The following is a 27,149-nucleotide window of genomic DNA, read 5'->3' as shown; positions in this document are numbered from 1 at the left end:
TGTGGACACCTGGTAAAGTCATTTAATTTTTAGCTGGAGATTAATCTGTAGACTTTCACCTAAATGTTCCTGAATCCAGAAGCAGAGAAAAGGATTATATCTAGCTAAAAACCTATATCTAATTCTTACATATTTTAAAGAACGAGAACCTACTTCTGAGTCAGGGAATTTTCAAGCTTGCATTGTTCCCATAAAATATAAATTGCTCAATATATCAAGTTTGTAAAAGAAATGAGGGACAGTGGGGCACGTAGCCTCAGAACTTCCATGCAGATTAGGAAAGGAGCTGTTAAAAAAATGGATGAATCTTTCAGGAAAAGTATTTCTGGAAAAGGTTTGAAATTTCTGTAGCTGTCTATAATTAGGTGATAGACAACTAATTGATGTGAATTCTGAATATTTACTTAAACAGAAAATCCACCCTGATCCTTGTTTTCACCAAAGCATCTAGTGTTGGAATTGTTTTGGATCCCCTTTAGCTGGGAATGCCTAGGACTGGATTTTCAACGAGGTATATACAACACAGTAAGGAAACAGTGTTTACACTAGTCCCTTGAGTCCAAGTCAAGACATTAGCAAGTGCCGTAATGACAAAGAAAGGTGCATCCCCTCTTGGCAAATTCCTGTTGTTTGTTTGTCTCGTGTGTGTCTCTCTGGTGTTTTATTTGAAGAACATTTATTGATTGTCCCTCGTTAACAACTGGATGAAATGAGTCAAGCCATCTTTGATATACTGCCCTCAAACCCTTAAGCTTAGTGCACCCACCCTGGTGGCATTTTTTTTCCCATTGCTCCTATTCATTAATTTTAATGACACTTTGAAAACTGTGTGATTAGAAGGTGATTGTTCCTAGTTTTTGTTGTTGTTTGTTTTTTTTTTGTTTTTTTTTTTTTAATGAGGGAAGTACTCTTATACTGTAGGAACATACTAGCTCGTCCAATTTGGGACATCTAACATCTAAAGCTGTGTAAATCTAATCGGATACTATCTTCCTGAGAACGCCCAACATACCAGACAATGCAGAAGACAATGTAGGAAATTCCCTAGGGAACAACTGTTAGGTTAACTTCACTTAATGACTGACTTTTGTCCTGAAATAAAAGAGTTTATTGTTCAATTTAACTCTATTTAGATTAGCAGTGTGTGTTCTTTTTTTTTTTTTTTCTTTTCCTGCTGAGACGTTTAGGTCTTGCTTGAGCCTTATTAAATTCCTCTTCTACAAGAATAGCACAGGCTAATTGTCATCACCACCCTGTCCCTCTCCTATTCTGTTCTGGACCTTATGCCAACTTAGTTTTATTTCTACAGCCTCTCAGTTTTCACATACCTTGCTGTTCTAGAGGTCTAGGTGTTCTTGAATTCCCAGTCAATAAATAGGAATGTCAGTTTTACCTTTTCTGGTGTGCAGATCTCTTTCACAATCCATTCTGTGCATATCTTCTCTAAACAAAAAGTCTCCATCTCTTCAATTTATCCTTGGAAAAACCTGAACAGCTTTAATTATTTTTGACATCATTCACATATTTCCTCCTGCCTGAAAACACAAAGTATTGAAAATTTGGGGGTTCAACACAATACTCTTTATCTGATCGTGTCTATTCCTTATTCATATGTCTATACTTCAGCTTCAGCATATCTAGCAGAATATTGGCTGCATAATTAGAAAGGAGAACAGGACAGGCTTGATAATTGTATAAACGGATCGTAAGAAATGACATTTTAACAATCAGGTGATTGAACGGAAACTTATAAATAATTGGGGAGATATGACCTCTGCTTGAGGAATGTAGTCCTGCTCTTTCAGCATAACCATAATTCTGCTGCCTGAGTAATCAATTCCCGTGCTGTCTGTTGTTCTCTAATGCTGTACACATGTATCATGCTGCACTGACACAGACACAGTTTATTAAGCCACTTTCATCTCTGGTGAAAGTAAATGCTACTGCTGATGCCTGCTGCAAAGTCATCTATATCAGCTGCAAAAGTTCTGCTATTGTTGTCATATGATATGCCATAATCCTTTAGAGCCCTGGAAAGAGAAGGCGGTGCTAGCTACTGCTTGAATTGAAAATTGGGCTATTTGGGGGTTGTTCAGTATGCATTTTGGGATACATACATATATATTTATATAAGTTTGGTCCTCAGCAATATGTCTATTCTACAGCAATAAATTTTAAATATAGAATTCCACTTCCTTGGCACAAGTGGTACTAAAGCAAGAATTCGTATGAAACCACTGCCTGGTGTGGGTAGATGCCTCCATCCCATGCCGTGCCAGCTCTTCATTCCTGATACGTTAAGTAGATGCACCTTGTGGAATGATCGGCCTCTCTAAGTCAGCTGCAAACTAATAGCATTTTGCTCTCTCCACTGTCAGGTCATTTTTTTCTTATTTTATTTTTAGTGGGAAGCGTGAAAGGACCAGGTGGTGCCTGACAAAGGACAGGATTGTGAGTTTTTGTCCAACTAATATCCCGGAACATACATGTCTGAGCAGGCAATTTCTTGTATATGACTTTATCATGCATTTTAGTGAGCAAATTCAACACCTGCTGCATTTGTGCTTAGCTACAAAAATTGTCCTTCAGGGGCTCAGGTTAAGTTTCCAAAACACTTTCTAGCCTTAAAAATTGTGGGAAAAGCTCAAGAATGTGACCTGAGTGTAACAGGACACCCCACTGGTGGGGTGGATGAGCCTTTTAGGTGCTTGGTCTCCTGCTGTGGTTTGGGATGGCTTGAAGCACCCCTGATCTGCATGCTGACCCTACTTGTAATGTCATTGTCAGCCCATGCAGATGGCAGATGATTTCCAACACAGATGCATACATGTGTGAATTTTGCTAGTTGGATTTTACAGAAAGGTTTCCTGGTGCGCAGTTCTCACCAAACAGGCCCTCTCATCTTAACAAGATCTCGCCTCTGGGAGGTGCAGCTATTTCCAGCTTCCATCACTCTTTGAATTCCCAAGTCAACAGAGGCAGTGAGATAGCTCATTTCACAAAAGCAAGTTCAGCTCGAGAGCACTGGCTTGCACCAGGGGCCGACCGTGGCTCGGTGCTCTTCGCTTATGCTGATTTGGAGCCGGATGCCTCCAACAGCCACCATGGTACCCAGCTCCTGCTGGGAGCCCAAGCGCTGAACTTGGTGGGACACCTGAGCTGGGATCTGCTACTTAACACACGTTAAGACCCAGTTCCTATTTCTGTGGGGCTCCTGAGCCAGTCTGCTCCATAGTACCTTCAGGAAGCCAGTGAGAAAAGTTGTTCTTACATGCACAAGGTGATGAGTGCATGCACCCAGGTCTGGAGCACAAATCCAGCCCCCATTGTACTGCTCCACAGCTCCTTTTTACATGCTAGAGAGTCATTCACTGAGGAAGGGAGGGAAGGTATGACCTTTAGTGCCTACTACACTGTCTGTATAACAGGCTTTCTGTCTGCCTAAATTTGCACATAGACTGAAATACTGGCTTTGAGCAAATATGAACTAGCCCATTCATCTTACTGGGATTTTTAGTAACAAAAGGCATGAAATGAAACACTGAAAAAAATGGAGTATGATGTAAATAAAAGAAAACTCTCTCTCAAAGTAACGTCAACAACAGTGCCCAAACTGTATGATTCATTTTCTTACTTAGTCCAAAAGCCATATATTTTAAAATAATCTGCAGCTTTCACATGGTTGTTGTAGTATTTAAGTACTTTGTGATTCATATGGCTATGGTGTATGTCTGTGTTTTTCCAAGGGTAAGTATTTGAAAATCAGACTTCCACTTACAAGATGATAACTACCTCAGGGGAGCCAAATCCAACACGCACACAGACCCATGATGTCAGATCCCAGCTTCTGCCTGATGCTTCAAGACCTCTCTTACATGCCAGTGTTTGTGAAGGGCACCTGTTTGTCACCTCTGGAGAAGGTCCTCTCCTCACTTTCAGGTTGGAGAGCTCGCAGGCAGCAGTAACGCACAGTTCCCTGCTCTCTGCAGCTCCCAGCAGTGAGCTAGAAGGTATTCTTCCAGACAGACCATTCATCACTCAGTCTTTCAGCTTCTTTTCAAACCAAACCAACCAACCAAACAAACAAAACTCTTGCACAGGACAGTTCATAGTATTAAAACAGAACAAGAAATCTGTGTTACTTGTGGAGACTGTCGTCTCTTCTGAACATCGGCCTTGCTTCACCAATTGTTAACAGCTGCTACACATTGACCGTATCCTGGCCAGGCCCACATCAAAATATTCTGAGGTATATTGATGCATCATAGTCTTTTGAAATGGTTGAAGGCAGATCCGTAGAGCTCAGGATTAGTCTCAGAGCATCAGAGCAAGCTTTGAAGCTTTTGTCCTTGAGTATTTTCTCCTCTGACCAAGAAACTTTTTCCTATGAACATGTACAAACAAGTAGCATGCTGATGGATAAACAGTATTCCCACTGTGTCCTGTTTGGGAACTGTAATTATTACTCAACAAATTACTGCATACCCTGCTGGGATGGTATTTAGTGTTACCTCAGGTGCGCAGGAACTGATTAACTCTGTAAGCAGGCACTACGTTTATTGTCGTCTCACCTCTGTTGGGTACTTGGGGGGCTTTCTTGTTCAACTATCCTGTGTCATGATCATTTGTGTCTAAGGCAGAGGGAGGAGATCGAGCCCTTCAAAGTCTGTCTGAGACGGTGCCTTGGCTTCAGTGGGAGTGTGCACCGCCTCAATTAATGTGTACTGTGGTGGCTGGCTCTTAAGCCGATGTGACTGAAGATTTTCCTCCCCATCTAACCCATACGTCAGATTAGTGAAGCCATTTAAAACGACCCGCTGTCACAAAGGAGAACAGTAATCAGGGCACTTTAGCCTCAAAATCCAAATGAGTACATCTGAGATGGAGCTCCCTCCTCATATGGCAGCTGGGATCTTGCTAATCAAGATGGGTTAGTGGAAAGATGAGTTTGGACTGCTTGTGAGTTAATCCACAGCAAAAATCTAAATTAGCTGTCTAGGTTCTGAGAGCATTAGGATATTTTATAAACCTTTAAACTGCTCATGCACTTCATGTATTATCCTGCATTTTAAATCAGTCTCATGCAAATCAGCCCCACGGGAGGAAAAAAGGTTGGTTGGATCCTGATTTCTAACCTACAGATTTGCTTAAATTGTGTTTTTCCAGGACTGATTTACCGTCCTGGAGCACAATTCTATAAGCAGAACCTCAGCTGGACTAAGCCAGCATGATCATTACGGCTGGTGGAGTACAGAAATGCAGATCTGTCTCCATTTATACTGCACCAAAGGAAGAACTACCTTTGCTCTTTTATTTTATTTTATTTTTCAGTGGGCTTCATCCTGCAGAGGAAGTAACAAGAGGTAGTTTGGAGCTCCCACAGTGTATTTCTGTTAAAGCAGAAGCATGTTCGTACTTTCAAAGAGTCTGCTAGCATCTGGCTGCCTAAAATTGGTTTCTAGCGGTATTCGCGCGGGCGGATCTGTCCCTCATTATGAATGTCTGCATGGTTTCTCAACTCTGATTTCTCTGTCAGCGAACTGGCATTGTTACCCAGACTGATTACCTTGAGGTCCGTGACCAGATCTGTGTCTGCACATGTGCATGCTGATTCCTTTTCATTGCATCTCAGCCACAACTGAAAATTAGCCACACGCACACGGAAGAATTCATGGGATGAGCAAGTCCTCTTTCTTCTTCTCCCTTGTGCTCCTTGAAGACCTTAATTAGTCTCAGTGGAGAAAAAATAATAATCAACACTTAAACAATAAGTTTTTGCTTAAGACCCAGGGGGGTTATTTTTTAAGCAGCTCATCGTGGTTCAGTCATGTGAAACTCATTTGAACTCAGTGAGAGCTGCATGCCTAAAACTACGCAAAGCAGTTTGAAGTTTGTACATAAAGCAATGCATAAACACTAAGTATGAAAGCTGTCTGCTTTCAGGTTGGTTTTCATCCGACATCTAGTACATGAAGAGGCACCAATTCTGCTGCGATGTTTAGATGGGAAGATGTCAGAAATTACAGTGTTTTACTGCTGGAACCTTTCCAAACAGAGCACAAAGCTAACAGCTTCTGTGGAAATTTCGTGTTTGACTCACTGTCTTTTCTTCTGTCTATTTAACTTATCTTTAAAGTCTCCTAACTGTAAACAGGTAGCGTCATCAGTTTCTTGATTTCTTGAATGCCTGAAGCATAAGGGGCTGCCCTTAACATGGCTTCAGAGTACTTTATTCAATGTCCTGGTATTCTTCCCAAGAGCACTCTGGATTTCAGTGATGGTTTCTCATGTAGACCAAGCAGTCTAGGCCAGGTCAGCATTTTTGTTCAGATTAGGAAGATGCTTATGTAGACGTTGGGACCTCAGCACCTGCTGCTCCACTCTACTGGTCCCCACCTATTGCACCACAGTATTTGCCAATATAGGCAAGTTGGTGCTTGCTTTGAGTCCCCTAGTGCTCTGAGTCAGGTTGGGTTGTGCACAGATAGGGTTCTCCACCCTTCTTCAGCATCTCTGGGTGAGACAGGTGACTCCAAAGAGTCCACAGGCTCAGCCTCACAGCCACCCTAAGCCCATTATAATTCCAAAGCGAAACCACTGCTACTGTAGGAATTACTACAGATTTCCACAAGGCAAAACGAACATCAGAACTTTTCCTTGGGAGTTGGGTGGGCAAGTGACTTAATGAATGAATGTACAGCTCTTACTGAATACGTAGTTCAAAAGTCATCCTGCCCATGTTAAGATCATAATTACCAGCAAGTGAGAAAAACATATCCATTTAACTCAAGTTAAAGTCAAGTTTGTCTTAATTTGCTTATTTCTCAGTTTTCATGCACTATCAGATTTCAAGTCCCCTGTTGTGAGGTGTAATTACTTCAAAAGACTTGGTCAGAAGAAGCAAATCGTGACATTTTCAAAATCCCTCTTGACACAGTTCTTCAACCCCTTTCTGCCTGTGATAGGAAAAGCAGTTAGGCTAACTTGGTAAATGCTTAAAATAATTGAATAAAATCCTACTACATTCCACTTCAAATCTAGAATACAGAGGTTCAAAGTAAATGGTTTCAAATTGGGGGATTAAAATAGAAATGCTACATAATGGGTCTTGAAGGAGCAGGAAAAAAATTTCCTTTCATTGTGGTGAAATGCTTAGTTCTTTCATCATCCCTTACAGCGATTCTGAAAGTTTTTGTCTTTCTGTGTTTTAAACCACAATGCAGAGTTAATACAATGCCAAAAGAGATAATTTATCTTCGTCTGATGGCATATTTCTACTTAATCTACTTAACATATTTCTACTAGCTCTGTCAACCATAAACACAACTCTACCCTTATACAGATTTGTTTCAGTGCTTGTGGCTGTGTGATTACCTCTCTCATCTTTGCTCTGTAAGCTTTCTTTCATACATAATGGCTTGCAGCTCAGTCATGGCTTCTCAAAAAAAAAAATTATGCATTTGATTACGTTGTTAGGAATATAGCATCAGTTTTTAATCAGGAAATGTATATCGGGTATACAGCAAAGCTGCTATCCGAAAATACTTCTGCTGATACTATATTTAAGTAGCTTACAACAAAGTGTCCATTTTGCGATAACTTTTTTTGTGATACAAATAGGCAAAATTATTATTTTGCCTGTTCTCAAGTTGTGTAAATACATGTGAAATCAACTGTACAGGCAGGTCCTGTTTTTCCCAGCCCTGTTCCCAGTCAGCATGTGTTTAACATTGCACCTCTGGAAGTGGGTCCATCTGGTCTCAATCTTATTCCACGTCTCTCATGAGCACTTCAAACTATTTATGCTGGTATCTATACTAGCAAATTAAGTGTGCCTGAGAACAATCCTGAGTACTGACACCAACTGGCGTGAAGCAGTGGGCTCCTGAGGCTTGCTGACATCTATAGGATAGGAACTCCCCCAGCCTCCAGGGCAGGGGGCTGCATGCAAGCTGCAGCAGGGCTGGGTCCCCACCGCACCCGGTGTGGTAGCCCTGGTGGAGAAGCATAAGCCCTAAGCCTGGGAACCCTTCAACTTGTAGAAAACAAGAGCTGCAACCCATGGCCCAGGGTTTTCCTGACTACTGCTTCATTGACTAGGATAGACGTAGCTTTATTCAACGTCTGTGTGACATTTTCCAAGGAACATAAAAAGTACAAGTCTCTATGTCAGATTCACAATGCAAGTTTTAAGTTTCTCAGAGATGATAGTAAGATTTCACAGCATTTCCAAAAGAAACACTGAAAATTTTTCGTGCTGCCTAGTTGTTGTGCAAGAGCAGTAGCAGAGTAGAGGGGATAGAAGTGAGATGAGATTTCTGCATGGCTGTTCTGTGGAGCACTAACACTGAACAAAGCCAGATACATTAGACACGCAGATCAGCACTGGTGCTGATGTGATATAGAACAGTTATGGAATTGCTTTTTTTGAGCTAAATTACATTGCCAAATTTCTGTGGAAATGCACTGTATTAGTATCTATGGTGAAAAATGGAGAAAACTTTCTGGCTTTATGCCAGACTCAAGGGAGAAAGAAAACAGCCATGTAGCAAACCTCACTGATTTCTGTTATGAAGTTTTGTTTACTGCAGTTTATCTACGATGGTGTCATGTTTTACTTCGATATTAAATTATGAGTGTATATTAAGAGAGCTCAGTGCAGTAGTTTTTGTCTCTTGGATGGGGAGTTTGCACTGAGATAACCAGGAAAGTGTGTTTCTTCTCAGCCTGCTTGAGGAATGTTTTTAGTTTCCAAATCATTCTTAATTTCAGTAGGGAAAGAAAAGAAGTCTTTAAATATAAATCAGAATATATAGCAAATACTTCTCCCTTCCAAACCAATTACTTTAACGCAGTGCATTTTTAGGAACAGTTTCCATTGATTAAACAGTATGTAGCGAGCCAGAAAGTTCTGACTCAATTTTTTGCAATGATGTATTGTAATAAGGCTTGTTCCTGTCTGAAGTTAATATGCATCAACCAAGTTTATTTAATTTTAGCAAAAGAATTGCAACAGCAGCAATAGATCATATTCTGTTGTGTTGCATTTATGTTCCACTGAAAAAGATGGTAATAGTAGCTGGTGGTGTTTTTTGCCGAATAAAGAGAAAAAAATGCCGATCAGTTACTGGCTCATCTCTTTTGGATCCTATCACCTGTATTCATCATCTTTCTGTAATGAACACGATCAGATGAGAAAGATAGAGAATTTGGCTGCAATGAAATAAAAGTGAGATCACTTAATGTTCTGCTGTTAAACATCCTCACGATAGGGAGCCTCTGTCTCCATTCAAGATAATAGACAATGAAGCTCTAAGACAGGAGCAATTTAAATTACATTTTAATCAACTCTCAGGAGGGAAGGCAGCATTATGTGAAACCATTAATAGAAAACCAGCAATGTTTCTTACTCCGGCTATCATTTGTGTGCATTATGCCTGAACAATCTGATGAGTTAACAGATTATCTTCTAATACATTCAAACAGTCTTCTGTGATGCTTTGAAAAAAAATCCCATCCTTCCTTCATGATGCCTTTTCAGAGCGATGAGATCAGATAACCAGAGTCTCTGATCAAGTTTCATTTAAAATCCAGTAGAGGGGTGGGGGATGAAGGCAGTGAATGGAGGAGACAGGGTTGCTCTAACCACTGCACTGTGAATTTGAACAGAGATGTTTTGGCTTCCTTAGATTTTTATGCACCCTGTCAGTGCTGCTGAAAGACCCTATAATCTGTGCCTACGCTAGAGTCTTGGCCCCGAGCCCAGTGAGTAGGCTGTGCATTCATACAGCTTGTTCTTCTTCCAGTAGGAAAACTCAATCAGCAAAACATGCTGAACGTAAAAAATTATTTAGTGTGAGGTATCACTGACAGAGACAAAGCGGCAAGTATGCTGCGTTAATCCCACTTCTCAGGTTGTAAATGGAAACTGCTGATTAAGAGCAGCAAATCAATTTGCTAACTGCGACTCTAAAAATAAGGTATGCTGCAAATAGAAAATTAATGGAAAATGGATAATTTTGTATGGATTGATCAATGGAAATGTAAGAGAAGATGAATGATGTGTAACTTTACTTTTCCCTTGGCTAATCAACTTCACGCCCACACGTAACCAATAAAGGGAGAGGGAGAGATCGTATTAATAAAAATTAACCAAGCACGCTGAGCGCTGCGCCTCAACAGCCCTGAGGAATTAGTACAGGAAGGAGAAAAGATGTTTTACATGAAAACACTTGTATTGCAGAGACTCTTGGTTAAGCTGAAATGAAAGCGTGCTTTACGTGATCCCCAGAGCCATCGGTCTGTAGTGAGGAGATACTGGGAAAAGGGCAAAAATGTAAGCGGGGTACTTCTTCTGGGAGAAGGGGTGGTGTCTAAGGAGCTTGCACTGAGCTAGAGAAAATACTAAAGGGTGACCTACTTGTTGCTCATTGCCACTACTGGCTATAGTTGTGATAGTGACCAGGTTCTGTGTGTCATGGTTTAATCTCACATGCTATCCCAGTGAATGATTTGGGATTACTTAGGGTGAAAGAGAGGGAAGAACTTTGCCTCTTAAGGCTGGGAAACACTAGTGACTTTTGAAGGAAACAAAACAAAAGTCTTCTCAGCTCAGAGATGTGATTATGCTCCCAGGTAAAGCTCGGAACAAAATTAGTCAGAATATCTGCAGTTGTGCCATCTTGTTTTGAGTTCCCTGGTCCTCCTTATAGAGGAGAAACAACAGGATGACTCAAGCCTTCTTCTGGGAGTCGAGAAAATATGTCTGCACGGGGCTCCAATGCTGATGTAAATGCTTTTGGAGAGCTAGTGTCTCTAAGTGGCACTGAGTCGTATCTCAGTACCTAACCCAAAAACTGCAGTAGTATTTCATGTTCTCCACAAGCATCAGATGGTGGAGAGTCCAGACAGATTCCATTCTTTTTGGGGCAAAGGTCTATTTTTCAGATACTTTTTTTTCATAACAATGGGGGTTCTGAACACATTTTTCAATGAAAATGTTGATTTAGTCAGTAATACTTTGTACTAGCTTGTATAAAACTGAAAACACTGAAAGTGTTCCAGTTATTGAAAAAAGGGGGAAGCCTGGGGCACTTTTGTCTTCAGAAAAGACAAAACTAAATTGCACCATCAGTGTTCGTGGGAGTCCGCTTGGTTACCTGGGGAATAGAGGGGGAACAGGGGAGGGGAAGGTCTGAGGTGGAGATTCAGTTATATGTGTGAGATGAATGAGTAACCTTACAGATGGTATATCTAGTTGAACAAACCAGACAGCACTTAATCAAAAATCTGAATGGTTTTGGAAGCTCTCCCTAGGAATGATGTTTAGAGAGGGTGTATAAATCAAATGGTTATGACTGTGCTGTTCATCTGGCTCTAAAAGCTAAGCAACCTTGAGGTTCCTGCATCATGAGGTGACCATACTAATCTAGTATTTGTGGTGTGTCAAGTGTCCGTGTCTGGATATGCAGAGAGCTTTGAATCAGATGTGGCACGTCACCCCAAGGAGAACACTGCCTGAATCTTCAAAGATGCTCTCGTCTCATCGGCTTCCAGTTGTGTTTATTGGCAACCTGCAGCGTGTTGCCACGCAGCTGGTACGCAAGCTGAGGAGAACGTAAACAGCACAGTTGGGAGATGACACACACACAGCTCCCAGAAAGGAGGAAAAGTTTGAAATACAGCAGCAGCAGCAGAAAAGCACACGTTTTGATGGGAATTTCGTATGTAAACAAAGCAAAACGCAGAACTCATCTCCCAGATGATTATCTTTGCAGCAAACCTTCCCTCTTCCCTGATGCTTCCTCTTCAGCAAACTTCACCTCTCATCCTTCACCATCAGTTAAGGTGTGTGGTAAGATACAGGCATGGGTCTAACCTGCAGTGAGGCTTTTTGGATGCAATCATCTTGGCAGATAACAGCTTAACCTTCTGGTCAGCTTTCTTTCCCAGATCCCCCACTCTTCCAGCCAGCACTGGCTTTTTGTGCAACATCCAGCTCTTAAGGTGCATGATTGCTTTTCTGGATGTCATGACAGTAGTTCCCGAGAGCTGGGTTTTGCTCCAGCAGATACAACCTGCTGACACTTAAAGCACTACCTGTTTCTTTACACTAATTGCATGCAAACTATTCCATCTGCCTTACTCTGCTGCTTCTCTCATTCTGCTAAGGACTGCAAATCAGGTGCATGGCAGGAAAACAGGCAGAGGTCATATTTGAATTTCCTCTTTCCAGAGAGACTGGCACATCAGAAAAGAACAGAAGGTCAAAGGCAACCTTTGTGCCCTTCAGTGTGCTTCTACCTCCTTGACTTCAGTGAGGATTTTTCTTGTCACTTTTTGGCCTTTCCTTTGCTATGCCGACATCTTTTGCATCACCGGGCCAAGTGTGTCTTACAGTCATCTTTAGCTCTGTTTTGTGAAGGTGAATATTCTTCAGTGAATGTGTATCCAGACAGAAAAAGCACTGAGTAAGGGTCTGCCTAAAGTGAGTGACACAGCCTACCTGCTGGAACGGGCTTGGGCTCAGCTTTTATACAAGCAGATGTCAAGAATCGGACACCTGAAGAGAAAAGCAGTTGTTATAAAGTAATTTATTAAATAAAGTTAGAGGATATCAGATCCCCGCTGGAGTCATCAGAGTCCTGAGTATTTGAAAATCATTAGTCAGGCTCTGAGAATTCACGAGGTTGGTTTAAATAATATGAGATTAGAAAATGCGTTTGGGGTTAATTTAGTTACCTTTCGCATTAAAAGCTCACGCATATATTGGTTAGGAACATACTTTTATTAAGAAGTGAAGCAGAGCTTTTCAGCGGGTCTGCTTCCATGTTTGAAGTAAGCCACAGGAGATGTCAGAAATCACTGAAAAACTGAGGAGATTTTTCGATCTCGGAAGGAGAACACTGTCAGCTTTCACTGGACATGCACTTGGCTCTACCTGCTCCACAGGCACCAAGGTAGCTGCTCCAGATTTACACCTGAGTGTGTGAGACCAGACTCAGAGTGGAATTCTGCTGACAAAAAAATACTGCAATCAATTTAAAATTAATCTTTTCTTTGTTTACTTTCTAATTCCTTCACATTTCTTTTATTTTGTTTTCTACTTCAGCCAGCAATGTACTGGGCAAAAAATGTAGAGTATGATATAATGAACATGATGCTCATACAGTCAGGGTCATGTTTTTGTGGTAAGGGTGATTACTCCTAGTCATTTCCATGTATATGCTGGCATGAAGATCTTGTATGAAGATAAGGATTTTGAGGTATTCATGTATCTTCAAGAATGATAAAATCTGTTAACCAGTGGAATCTCTACGTAGCAGTGCTGAAGTACATTATGAGAATTTTAAAAAATCTCTATCTTCTGTATTGATAGGAACTAATTATAACTAAATGCACCACAGCAGTTTTAATTAAATTGTCAGTATAGTGACAGTGACGTTGAAAAGGTGGTTGCACAGTCATTCCTTTTTAATGATGGCTCTTCTCTGTAATTGGGGTAATTCCAGATTTATGAGGATTAGAAAAGCCATATACCCTAAATTCTTTCCTGGAGATTCTTGTAAAAGACTGGAAGTATTGTGCCATAAAGTGAAGCCATAGGCAGGGGAATGACAGATAGATAGTTCTGCCTTTCTGGAGTCATGTCATGTGCCTTGTAGAACATTTCCACATCTCTTACATGTATGGCTTAAGAGTGCTGGCTGCCCACGAAGGACTGGACTACACTGTCCTTCACTGGGGGACAGATCACGAGGCATTTGCTATGACATGAACTAAATTACTTGACAACAACCACTTGGCTTTTCATGTGTCTGGTTCCTACATCAAAACCAGACAGCGTCGCACCGTGACTTAACTGGATGGCAATGCGCTCATGTGGTGAAATCCCCAGTTCAGGTAAAATTTCCACCGATCCCATGGTGATTCTGGTTTGGGGGACTGAGGGTTTAATGCTGCGATGCAGTGAGCGGCTGACGTAGAGGGTGGGAGCTGGGGGACCTGAGCACCTCCCTGGCCACACCAGGCCTGACGCCGCCATGTTCAGCGGGGCCGGAGGAGAGCAGGAGCGCGCAGGCCGTTGGCTTGCCCCGCAACACTGGGCCGGCTGTGGGTACTGGCGTCTTTTCAAGGAAACCCTTGTTCACTTGAGAACACCTCGTGGTTCCTAAGTAAAATGCATAAATGAAAATAGAAAGTGGTAATTAATGTCCGGCGCACATGTGCAGCATTGCTGATAATGTTGCCTGGTAACAGAGGAGGGGATGGCAGGGCCCTGCCAGGAGGCAGCGGCAGGCTGCGAGTCCTCTTCAACACCGAGGTTTTGCCCAGGGGAAGGAAAAAGCCCTACAGACAGCGCTCACCGCCTTAGCGACCTGCATGTACGGGCATGAATGCATACACGCATACATACATTCCGTTTTGGACTGCAAAATGCCATCCTGAATAAAGAAATGTATGCGCGCTCTTTTTATCTCGTACCAGACACTTGTGTTTTGCTGTGAGGTGCCTACAAAGGGCTTTGAATAACAGTATGTTCCTGTGAGGAAATTTTTCACATCCTGCTCCTTTGATCATGGTGGCATGGGGAGAAGGAAGCAGGCTGTCTTCATTTCTGTAACTAGGTAGGGTGCCCAACTTGACAAGGAAAAACAGTTCTTACCCTACAGATTCGCTTTTTATGAACGAAAGAGCATTAGAACAATTTATGCATTTGTAAGTGCATTAGAAAGAGGCTTGAAAAGAAAATTGGCAAATTCCTTAGGAATCAGCATTTTTTTTCACTCCTTAGCATATTCCAATTTTCTGAAAATATAATCTGTTTTCCCTGGTTTTTAGTGTGTTTCTCACAGTTATAAAGCTAGTTTCATTTTGGGTTCCTCCTGCAGTACATGAAACTATTAACCAAAATTTGTGTTCAGTTACTAAACAAAAATATTTCATTATTGTAACAACTACCAAGGCCACAGAAGCTTTCAACACGCAGTCCTAGCAAGCCCCGGGAAAGATTTTTGGTTCAGCCACTGTCAGTCTCACCCAGTGCTGAGACCTCTCAGCCCAGGTTGCAGTCCCCCCATAAACTACATGCATTGCCAACAGAAATGTGTGCTCCGAAACAACATTTCCATCTTGTAAGGACAGGACTAATTTTATTAGGCATTTGAATGCTGAGGCAAGTCAGTCAGATTATGAATGCTTCCAATCAGCTCTCCCAGAGGTCAGAATACTCTTTATCTGCAGCTGAGTGGTACCCCAAAAGGATGTGCATTTTCTTTTATTTCAAAACCATCTTGTGAATTCAAATGAATTACTTCGTGCCAGAGATGTGGCTGAAAGTGCTGGTGGCCAGCATGAGCTTTTGGAAGCCCATACATACACACCTACCCTTGCAGCAGATCTGTATATATTGCAAGTTGAAGTTGGAGGCATCGCTTTCATCACAGGCCAAAGACTAGGTAAATTAAACAAACTCATCATAAAAGGATTTCAGAATGCTTTTTCATGGTAATGAAAATTAAATGCCTGCAATCAAAAGTGAAAATATGAGTACACGAGGGAGATAATTTGCAAGGAATCATAAAAATTGTTAGAAGTAAAAGTTACAAAATGTACAATGCAGTACTTTTCACCACAAACCTAAGGAGAAACAGGAGAAATACCAGCTTTGATTTTAAATTATAGCAACACTAATTGAAGACAATGAAGAACTAAAAAGTCATCTTTTAAAGGCATTTTCAATTTATCGGCTGCATTATTCTGAGACAGAGTGCTGAACTACTGAAAATCTTTTCATATTTAAAGTCCTTACCCATACTACTTTACCAGAATGATATGCAGCCCCAGTTCTAATTACTTGTGGTACACAAGATCGATGGATTTTCTCTTCACTTGGGATTATCAAAGGAGCAAAGAACGAGGCATTTTAAAGCAAGAGACCTAGTGAAATATTACCTAGCGCTCTGAGTAGCCAGGAGGTTGGAGGGAAGGTTAGATGCCCTGAAAGGTGCTTTTCTGCACCTCTGAACCCATGAAATTGAATAGCAGCCAACCCCTTTAAAAGACTGTGCAGTAATGAACTGTAAAAAGGGGGCTAGTTCAGTGAGATAGTGTTTTATAAACAGTAGGAGAGAGATTTTGGCCAGCAGACAAACTCCTTCCAGCATGGTGATGAAGCATGCATCAGTCTTCCTGCTGGGGAGCTTCCCATTAGCATCAATCTTGGCCACAGTGCTTTGGGTCCTCCAAAGGAGTCTTTGACGTTAACGACATGAACAAATATAAATTCAGATAGCACCTTTTAACCTTATATGGCTTCTTTGTGTGTTTTGGTATTACTAAAGACAACTGTAATCACAAGAACAGCTAACATTATATCTGAAGTGGGCAGCAGTGTTAGGACGTGGAAATGCAACGCACATCCACAAATTGGTATCAAATTCACCATCCAATCTTAGTGGGAGCTTCAAGCTGTGGCAATTGGGTTGCTGTTAATAATACAAAAGACAGCTCCATGACTCCCGGCACTGAAGAAAACATAGCCAGCAAAGCCTGTTTACTGTTTATTTTCCCCTTCCCTGTTTGCTGTGGTCCTACTGCTGTTTTTTTTCCAAAGAGCCGTGATTGCCCCACAAAGCAAGAGGCAATGTCTACAGTAGTAAGGAAATGATTGCGTGGATGTTGGTATTAGTGATGTCCTGTCCTTGTCCATGTAGACTACAACCCTTTTGGTTTGGTAAGGTTTGTCCCTGACCTTCTGCTCAGTTTGAACTTTTCCTGATAATGACCTAGCTGACAGAAATGCCAACCTTTGTTTAATGCCATAATATGAAGCAGACTGAGCCATGGCAGCAATGGGGTAGTGACAGAGAAAAAGAGGTAAGCACAGCAGGATGGACTTATGTGCCATCTGGCTTCAGACGTTTTTCATTACCTGGGTTTTCTCATTTTCTCCAAATCACTTCAGCTGTGTGGGGTTACCACCCTGGCAATAGGCTCACTTTTGTAAGGTGCTGGAATACACGTTAACATACTTAACTTTACATGTTCACATTTGATGATTTCTCTATGAAGGCTGGGGAAAAAAATATATGGAAAATTTCTTTTTTCTTTAATTGAAATCTAATACACTGATGCTTGTCTCTTATTAGAACTGTGCTCTTTGGACCAATTCTTCCATCACTGTACACCAAAACATTAGTCCCTAAGAGGTGAATGTGGTCCAGAAAAGGGTTGAGTCAGCAAATAGAAAAAGTAGGAAAAAAAATCCTGCATGGTCTTTAAGTCTGGGCATTGATAAGTGAATAACCTTTATAATGCCAGATTTGGAAGCACGTAGACTCTGTTTACCCCCATTTTACCCATGTCCCATATATTTGGATTAGGATGGGGTCTTTCAGATAATCCACCAAAAGTCTGGCCAGTTTCATCAGCCTTCATGGGCCTACTGGGCCCATCTAGTTGGTTTGGAAAATACCAAAGTCAGATCCTTAGATCTCCAGTATGTTTTTGTTTCTTCCGAGCTAACAACTCTTTATCTACTAAAACCTTTAAAGGTTTATCTACCGATGGCTAAGTAATGATTTTACCTCTGTGGAATATTTGAGCCAGTGTCTTGGCGATTCTGGTTCTTCCAATGCTGTGTCCCCAGTACCACTTAATCCGGAATATAAACGTGATGGTGACCCTCTGCTCAGCTGTGAATTTCATGTACGTTATACCTGCCCTCTCAAGTCCCCTTGATTTTATGGCATACAGGAGGTAAAATGGCTCATAAGGATCTTGACTACTGAAATGTTTGTGTTAACTTGTACGTCAAAGCTGTTGAAGCTGGAAGGGTTATAGTGTTTCGTAAGTATACATGTTCCATAGACCCCCAGCACCTATAGCATAATAACAAGAACAAGATGCGGTCCTAGAAACTGAGAAAAATGCAAACCACAAAGCTGCCAAATTAACTAAATTTGTCACAGAAGCAGTGAAAGCATCTGCAGGCTGAATCTCATGAATTTCATAAGGAAGAGAATCCCACCAAACTGGGGCCAGGCACATTCCAGATGGCACAGATGGTTTAGCAAGTGACAGATTGGAAACAGAACCCAAATTATGAGCAAGTACATAAACAGAAATCAAAATTTCTCCAATAGGTAGGAGTCAAAGTCTGAAGGGTCTTCAGAAACAATAATAACATGTTAATTTTAAGTCTCAAAAGGTAGCCAAGTGCAATGCCTGAATAAAGATGGTATATGACAAGTATTGAGAGGAGCACACAACTTTTAAGTGACTGCCAAGTTTGGAGTAGATCCTAAACAAAACAAAGAGGCAGAAAATGACCACCAAAATGCAACTATAAACCAACCTAGGAACTGCAGATAAGCAAGCCAAGATTTCGTTAACTCATTTCAAAACCAATCTGATGGAAAAAACGACTTTGTTATGTCTTTTTTAATCAAAATGTGATTTTGACTGACTTGTATGAGAGCCAATTTATAGATGGGTGGAAATATGCAAATCATAAAAACAGTAAGTACCCGTGACCATGTGAAGAAAATGTGTGAAACCAATAGGAGCAAGGAAAGAGGAATCAAAATTAAGAATATTTCAATATCAATAAGGGATGGAAGGAGATCACAGCAAAGCTAACCCTCAAAACAACATATGGGGAAAAGTGAGAGGACTCTTAGCTCAGAATTAAACAGAGACTGATTATTTTATACTTCAGTAATACAAACCACCATATGTGCTATCTTTAAATTCAATACAGCAGAAAAATTGAACTAATAGAATAATAATGCTAATCATAGAATCACAGAATATCCCGAGTTGGAAGGGACCCATAAGGATCATCAAGTCCAACTCCTGGCACCGCACAGGTCTGCCCAAAAGTTTAGACCATGCGACTAAGTGCACAGTCCAATCGCTTCTTAAATTCAGACAGGCTTGGTGCACTGACTGCTTCACTGGGGAGCCTGTTCCAGTGTGCGACCACCCTCTCGGTGAAGAACGATAATAATATCATAGGGGCAGTTTAAGAACTTGTGAGTGTGAAAATGCTAATTATAGTTTTGTGTATCTGTGTGTGTATCTGTGTGCACATAGATATTTATACCCACATACACACACGCATAATATATATGCGTACAATTGTATAGCTGCAAGCACCTCCAGCTGTCTTTAAGCCATTGGTGATACAGCTCCCAGACAGCCATCCTATTGGGGACAACACCCATTACTGGTAAATCCCTGGATACTAAGCACAGGCTGAGGTTTTTATTCATGTTTGTGAATTTGTTTTGTGACCCATTGAAGGACTTAAGTAGAGCCAGAGTGATGGGGAACGTGCTGTGGAGCTGGCATGCCCTCTCTCAATACGTTCTAGTCTTTTCCTGGCATTAAGGACAAGGAGTATTTTGCTGGGAAGGGGTAATACTAATAAAAGAAGCAGTAATATGGTCTTTCAAGCTACATGGTACAATTAGATCTTCTGTATGTTCTTCTACAGAGGGGCTATAAACATATTGTCTCCTCCGGCTCCGTTTTATGGGCCTGAATATGTTCCACCTCCTAGAGCTACCAACAGCCAGGCACTGTGAAGAGGCTGGAGCGCTTCAGTAGCTCTGCTGCATCCCACCATGCACACATACGTTCCTCTTCAGTTTTCAGGGTTGCGGAGTGTCATTTCATCCCATAGGTTTTGTTTATGCTTTTCTCCGGCCCAGTGCACTCAGTGTGCATCCCTAGGAGCCAAGTCAAGCTCTGGATTTGTTCTGCAGATGTGGTTTGGAGGAACTGTCTTACGGCAGGGATTACTTCACAGTACTTCAGTGCAAAGCTGTATCATAGCTCTCCTGTCACCCCACGTCAGAAAACATTTTTTTCAAAAACAGTGTATGAAGCCTGTGAGTAGGTCATAAAATGTCTATGTGAGAAAATAAAGCGGGAAAATACAGCCATGTCTTAGTTTAGTAGCTTTACCTGCTGGCCGGGCACATCACCTCTTCTCTTCACCTTTACTCTGGGCTATGTGCAGTACCACTTCTGTGCCTCCTCCCTTGCTTTTTTATTCCCTGCCAGACCCTGCCCTAGTCCTTGCCCCACTGATTTTCTGAGTTGCTTTGATATTCAGATCGACTCAAATATGCTCTCAGATCAAGCGGCGGAAAAGGCAATAATTTAAGTCACAATTATAAATCTTCGATGTGCGCTGGAGGTCTCTCCTTGTAGCTGCCTGCCTTCCCCCTGACCCCACCAGCATGTTCTCAGGGTCCAACACCGCCTGCCTCCCCTATTTTCCTGAGCAGGGGACAAAGATCCCCTGTGGGGCAGGCAGAGCCCCCCGAGCCTCCGTCTCCTCTGATGTGCAGCGTCTGCTGCTCGTGCAGGAAGGAGGGAAGGCAGCCCTGCTGCGGGGGAGACGCGCGTCCTGGGGGGCAGGCAGCCAGCTCGCCGCTTAATGAATCGGCGCCTTTCATCTGACAAGGGGCTCATGCACCGTGCTTAATTAGATGTCTCCAGAGAACCGTAGGTACTAGATCATCCCCTAGAAGGGGGAAGGTGGTAACAGACGTGGAAACGCAGTAGGTGCGGCGGGGCCCCAGCCCCTCAGCGATGCCACATCGCATGGGGCCGCTTCGGCAAATGTGTCCCAGGCACAGCAGGAGACCCTATTAAAAGATGAGAAAACTGCCAGCTTTCCTGTCAAAAAAAGGAAATCGTGCGACAATTTGTCCAACCCCAGGCTTCAACGAAGGAATGGGAATGTCATCGAGAGAAATGTGTGTTCCCACTTCTCTCCCAGGTCTCTCCTGCTAAAGTCCTGCTGTCCACGTTCACACCTTGCCCACCTCCCACTGCCTACCCCAGTGCCCCAGCGGGGCAAGTACCAGCACCAGCTTTCTCGAAAAATGAGACTTCATTCCAGGAGCAGATTATCTGACCTATCTTTTTTTTTTTTTTTCCCCATCATTCCCTTTGCTATGACTGTTATTTTTTTTAAGTAATTTTGTTCTTTCCCATCCCCAATTCCACTTCAGATGCTTGATCCTGCATAATACTTTCTCTCTGACCTCACAGTCTGTTGCCATGGAAATTCGGCTTTGTAACTTTGCTGATGGATTAGGGAGAAGACAAAAGATAGACTGTGTAGGAAATGAACCTACATTTGCTAAAGGGCAAGATTTTGGTCATGGCTCTACTGCTACCAGGCCTGAAGAAGCCATTTAAAGCAAAGTCGTGGCTCTGCTGTGGCCCAACTCATGTGTGACAGCACTGGAAAAAAAGGTATAACTCACATCCAGGTGTTGGAAGAGGGGATTCACTCTGTGCCTTTGCCCACCCCAGGTGGGTCACGTCTCGGTCACTTGCAGACGGACACCACAGCTTCAGCAGCAGCTTCAGCAGCAGGGTGCAAACTTGATCTTTCACTTACCCAAGGGAAAGCACACAAGGCTTGCTGAAATCCTTGCATTTCAGTAGAAGGTCTCAAAGAAATCCTGCAAGAAAAGGCTCCCTATTAGCAAGGCAAGGCCAGATGTCCATTGAATATTTTGGCTTATTGCACCTGATGTTTGCTGTAGAAAATTGTTAATGGTGTTCTTTGGCTTGCTCGCCTCCGAGAGATTACACAGTGGTTTCAGAGGCTTTCCAAGAGGGTGGGCAGGCGGCACAGCTGCCTCCATGCAACGTGCTGCACGTGTTGCTGAGGGAGCCCGGATCCAGCTGGGTGCAGAGCTCCTCCCGGGCACTGCTCAGCGCTCTCGGTATTTTCTGCAGCAGCAGAGGGACGTGCAGCACTTTGCTGATCAGCCCCTGAGGTCCCAACAGCATCCAGGGCTCTGCTTGACATTTCAGGAGAATATGACGACTTGCAGCGCATGCCCCGAGCACCGTATTGATGTCACTTTGCTGGATGCGGGCCAAGCATCCAAAGGGCGGTGAGTTGGTTAATATGATAATCACGTTGCATCCCAGCATCTCCGTATGACAGAGCTTTCCATTCCTGTTCGTGATGCTGCCACGTTTTTCTCTGAGGGCACACGTGACTTAAGCAAAGTGGCAGAAGGGAAAGAGACTAGTCAGCATTCATCGGGGGAAAATATCTGTAGAAAAAAAAAAAAAAAAAACCACACTAATAGTGGTGATGATAACCATCAGGAGTGGTTACATTCGCTGTAGGGTCCAGTCAGTGGTATACCTCTGAAGACTGAGAACCCCAGTAAGCAGTGGGAATGCTGGAAAATGAATAACCAGAGGGGATCAAGAAGCCTGGGGGTGGCTGGAACTTCCATGTCCAAGCCAGAAGACAGAAGGGGGAGCTGCCATATCACCAAGAGCTGGTGCCTCTTCTCGGAGGGAAGATGAGAGCCACAGCGGCTGGAAAAAGTGCAGATGGCTGCAGGCAGCACTGAACAGCTGGCTTAGCATCCAGCCCTGCTGAACCGGGCAGGGCAGCCCTCACGCCGTGGGGGGTACTCGATTTCCCAGCATGATCTTGTCTCCTTGCCAGGGATGAGGGCAGTCAGGGGCCACTGCTGTTTTGCAGGAGCAGAGCAAGACCCAGGTGCTTGTATAAAAGGAGGGGCAAGCTAAGGGTTTTATCTGCAGCCACTTTAGGTTGGTGGAGATCCTTCTCCTGATGTCAGTGGCCTTGGGATCAGGCCCCAAGTCTTTGCAGTTTGCCTTGAACAAATCTGAATAATTTGAACTCTGGGTCATGTGTGTCGTCCTACAAACTTGTCAGTAGTCCCAGCCCTGAGATGGACTCCGCCTTCCCGCTGCCTGGTGGTTTCCTTCCCTGAGATAATCTTATTCCGGAGGTCCCACTGAAGTCTCTTTCCTCTGCAGTTCTTGCTGGCACCGAGGGACTGCTCTGCAGGAGCTGGCAGTCGCTGGTCATGGAGCAGGCAGTCTTTGCCATTGAATCAGGGGCTGCATTTTAACGGAGGATGTAATAACATTGCTTATGCAATACTTGCCCATCACCAGGCTGAAGCGGAAAATTGGTTGATAAGATCAGTGTCTGACTGGCAAAGCTGTGACGTTACCAGCTGAACCAGAAGCACTTTCAGCTCAGTGGCAGAGTCCTTTCTTAGTGCAGCTATATGATACTTCAAAAATATTTGCAATGGGTTTACTTCCAGTTGGATCTACCTCCTGCAGCAAACCCTAGATTTATTACCTCTATCATGTATAAAATACCTTCTTTATACCTCGTATCAGCTTCCTTTCAAACCAGACGATACTTACAGTTTATGGCATACTACATTATAGTCATTTACCATCATACATATTGTGTTCTTGCATGGCTTTAAATGCTAAAGGACACCTTGCCGCCCTGTTTGAAAGGAGGGGGAGAGCAGAAAAGCCATGTATTAGCAAAATTGCTGTCATTTATTTCATCACATCAAGGCAAGTATGGTTGAAATAACCAATCCATTATAAGAGAGGTGATATATCATTCACTATTTGCTGCTTGCTATGGCAAGCCACTGGCTCAGCACATCCATACTTACAGATTTGGTATGTGGAAAGGTGTAACAAATGTGCAGTGGTGATGAGCAAAATTAATGTTAATATTTACTGCTCTACAGTGACTGCTATGTATCAACTCCTTCCCCCTCCCTTCCTATTTGCCCCCCTGTGTACACGCAGACGAATGTTCTGTCTATTTAATTTACATCCCAGCTCTCGCTCAGCAGCGAGCCAGTCAGCTGGGGCTCCTTCCCTTTAGCAGAACAGAAATAGCACAGGCACCTGGGGGAGGTCACTTCGCCATGCTGCTGTGCCCTCGTGTCTTTGGCTGCCGCCGTGCCTGTGTGCGAGGGCAGCTGCAGAGCGATGCTGGCTGCGTGCTTCTCCACCAAGTATTTCACTCAGAATGCGCTGAATGGACTGGGGGATGTCTGGCTATATAAAGCAACTGTGAAATTGCACACCAAATGTTTTAAACCATTGTGACAATGTAATATACTGGTATGGATATTATACGGTTTAGATAGATATAAAACAGTATATGTCGCATAGAGATAGATAGATAGATAGATAGATAGATAGATAGATAGATAGATAGATAACTTCCTTATTATATCCTTAATAAGCCAACTGGTTGCAGCATCCTGTAAGAAGTCCCTGGAGCTGCAGACAGCCCTTGTGCAGCTTCACCAGAAGGCTCCTTCGGTGGCTGCTGGGAAGGCAGGGGCAGGCAGGGCAGCACAGTTGATGCCAAGGCTTGGGGAGGTTTCATTTTAAAGTCCCTTTGACCTGATGTCAAATCCTGCCCGTTCCTTTGCATGCAGCCTTTGTGGCCGAAGTCCCTTGTGAAGAAAGACAGAAGCATTCACGTGAGGTCCCAGCCTAGCTCTTCAGAGTCACTTGTCTTATGACACAACAGGGCATGCTTGAGGTTTGGTGTTTATAGATTCTGGACTGCTTAACTACATGTTTGGGAAGTGAATCTATAAAACAAATTAACCCTGAGCAATGCATCAGTGCTCCCTACACAGTGGACATCATTCCTTTACTCCTGTTCTGCATTACAGACAGCAAGAGCAGGCTCCGGGGCTGCTGAGTCCCAGCCAGGACATGGAGCTACTCCACATGCAAATCCCAGGCAGTTGAGCCCATATTAAATCACCTGCTCATTGGAAAGTCAGGGAGAAACAGTGGGAACAGAAGGTCACCTGTGACCTAAATGTTATTCATTTCATATGAAGTACAACAAAATCCTGTGTATTCTCTACTGGGATATATCCCACAGCCTTGATGACTGCTCGCCACCTCAGCACCTCCCAAAAAATCCATCTGATCTTTTCCCACCATGAAAAACTTTTTTTTTTCATTAAAAAATAAAATAAAATAAAATAAAAGATACCCTTCTCTAGTCCTCTAAGCCGCTGGGCAAGTTTGATCTACTTTTTTATTGTTACCACTATTGCAGCATATCATTATTTTCAGCATTTGTAATGTTTTTCTAGTCAAATTAGCCTGTTTTTCTAAATGCTGTGTTGCAGATGCTTTACAAATACCATTATTCTATTATTTTTAAATAAGAATGCTATATTTTTGCTGAAAATCTGAGTGGTAAGCCTCCTCTTAATTTGTCTCTCCACCTCTCAGCATTCCCACATTAAACACATTCGCTAAATGGGAGTTGCACGCATGCACCTTGGGGAGCAAAGCCCTGTAAATATGCATACCCTGTAACCCATTTCCAAACAGGAACAGCTTTGCTATTACAGTTCATTTCTCAAACCAGACAGAAGATAATGGGTCAGAATCTGCTCTCGGCTCTGCTTCTGTAACCCGCACGACTTCAGTGCAACGCAGGTGCCTCATGGAAAGGCAGAGCCCGCTCCCTTCGTGTCTCGTTATGTCCTGATCATCTTCAGAGCATCGGTGCAAGAATGAACCTAACAGGGATTCCTGATAGCACGGGGGGACTATGCAGGACTTTTAATTCAGAAGCATAAAGCAGAAATGTCAGAGGAGATGCCTGGGTCCTTGAGAAATTGCTATCTTCTGCCCAAGTGCTTGCCCTTGGTTGCCCAAAATCAATGTTTCTGCACCCTGGCATCCCTTCTTTTGGGTGATCTGGATATGGGCACTTCTGTCTCAGTATTTCCAAATCTGCCAGCAACGCTTGAACAAGAGCAAAGCAAGTTATTCATGGCTCACTAGAGCAGTGAGTGGTTGCAGCTTTTGACAGCATGACAACTGAGTAATAATAAGTTTTCACATGGTGGCTCCACGTGATCTCTTCGGTGGCTACAAGTTGGACTAGAGATGCCCTGTCCTGGGGAGCGACATGTGAAACGGTGTGTACGTGGTGTTTCATAATCAGTCTTTGGCTAAGGATGTGCATGCCAATAGGCTGGTCAGAAGGTTTTTGAGTGCAAATATTTTTTATCCCGAAAGGGACATCTCGAACTGAAACAGCTTTTCTTGCTAGTCCGTGTGTCATTTGTGCAAGAAAGCAAGTTGTTTTTTTAGGCACCAACTTAAATTCCTGCTTGAAGCAACGTACTCCATTATGAGCAGGTGAACCTGGGGTTTTTGTTCCCACTGGTTCAAATTTTATTAAATCTATTTTGCTCTTACCAACGCTGCAGAAGATGAGCATGAGCTTGAGTGTTTTTTGGAGAACAGATGAACTAGCAAGTCAGCATGACCGCAATGTCCCTGCAATGCCTAACGCAGTGAGGGCCCCTGATCCCATCGATATGTCTTGATGTGAAAGCCACAAATACATTGGGTGATGATAAAAGTACTGGACAGGCTTTTGCTAGCAGCTCGTGTGGTTCTGGCTGCGAGGCTGAGCTTGAAAGATGGGGCTGCCGAAGCTGGCAGAGAGCGAGGATCTGGATGAAGTCTTGCAGACGTTCCCAGTAGTCGCTGTGGCAGGGTTCCTGTCTGCCAGACATAAGAAACAGATTAAAATTGCCCCAAATAACCTATGATTATCTGATGCTAAGAGCAAAAATGTCTCTTCTAGGAAAGAGGAAAGCCACAGGCCCACTCAGAAACATGTAGGCTCTTACAAAGCTAATTTATGACCAAGAATTGGGAAATGTTAATTAGTCCTGTGAAAGCAAAACACTATTACAGCTTCAGTTCAATTTCTGTTTCCAGGCTTACCTCAATTTTTCAGGCGCTCCTAATTTTCTCAAGCAAGTTCCTCGGAGGGGCCAGTGTACTTTTCAGGTTTGGCATCAGCCTAAAGGTGAATATTTTGAGAACTCTCAGCAAAATCAGCTCGGCTGTTTTTATGACATGTGGGTGTGAAGAGAACCCGGCTATTCCTATTTGTTCCGGTTGCAGCTTCTCTGCCCTCATAACTCAAGAACAGCTGACGCTAGGAAATTTGAACTCAGCTTGTTTTATAGACCTCAGTGATGAAGGAGAAAACAGTTCGTGTCTGAAGAAAATCAATTCAATATTTCTGGAGTTGGGAGCAATTAGAGTCGAAGGCCAAATTTTGCTTTGAATTACAGCAGTGCAGCCCCCCTGAAATGCCAGTCTGAGGGCAGATTCATCTTGGCACATTTTGTACATATTCATAAAGAAATTTGTTTTTTTCCTAGAATGCTAAACAGAGGTAGAAAGGAAGAATGTCAGATTTATTCTGCATGAAAGGCCCAATTCCAGCTCTGATG

General features: G+C 42.9%; 1 protein-coding gene and 1 long non-coding RNA gene across 10 annotated transcripts in view; one reads left to right on the top strand and one right to left on the bottom strand.

Annotated features, from left to right (window-relative positions):
- The window catches only part of TMEM108 (transmembrane protein 108), a 274,766-nt gene that overhangs the window by 217,890 nt on the left and 29,727 nt on the right, over nucleotides 1-27,149 (top strand). The window lies entirely within an intron of this gene.
- LOC310894648 lies at nucleotides 855-26,696 on the bottom strand. Its single transcript, XR_014580055.1, has 2 exons — nucleotides 26,632-26,696; nucleotides 855-26,406 (listed from the first exon to the last, which is right to left on the bottom strand). It is a non-coding gene; the product is annotated as an uncharacterized lncRNA (long non-coding RNA).

The sequence above is a fragment of the Anser anser genome (assembly GCF_964211835.1).
Source record: "Anser anser genome assembly, chromosome: 2".
Lineage (NCBI taxonomy): Eukaryota > Metazoa > Chordata > Aves > Anseriformes > Anatidae > Anser > Anser anser.
This window is presented reverse-complemented; position numbering and strand designations above follow the sequence as displayed.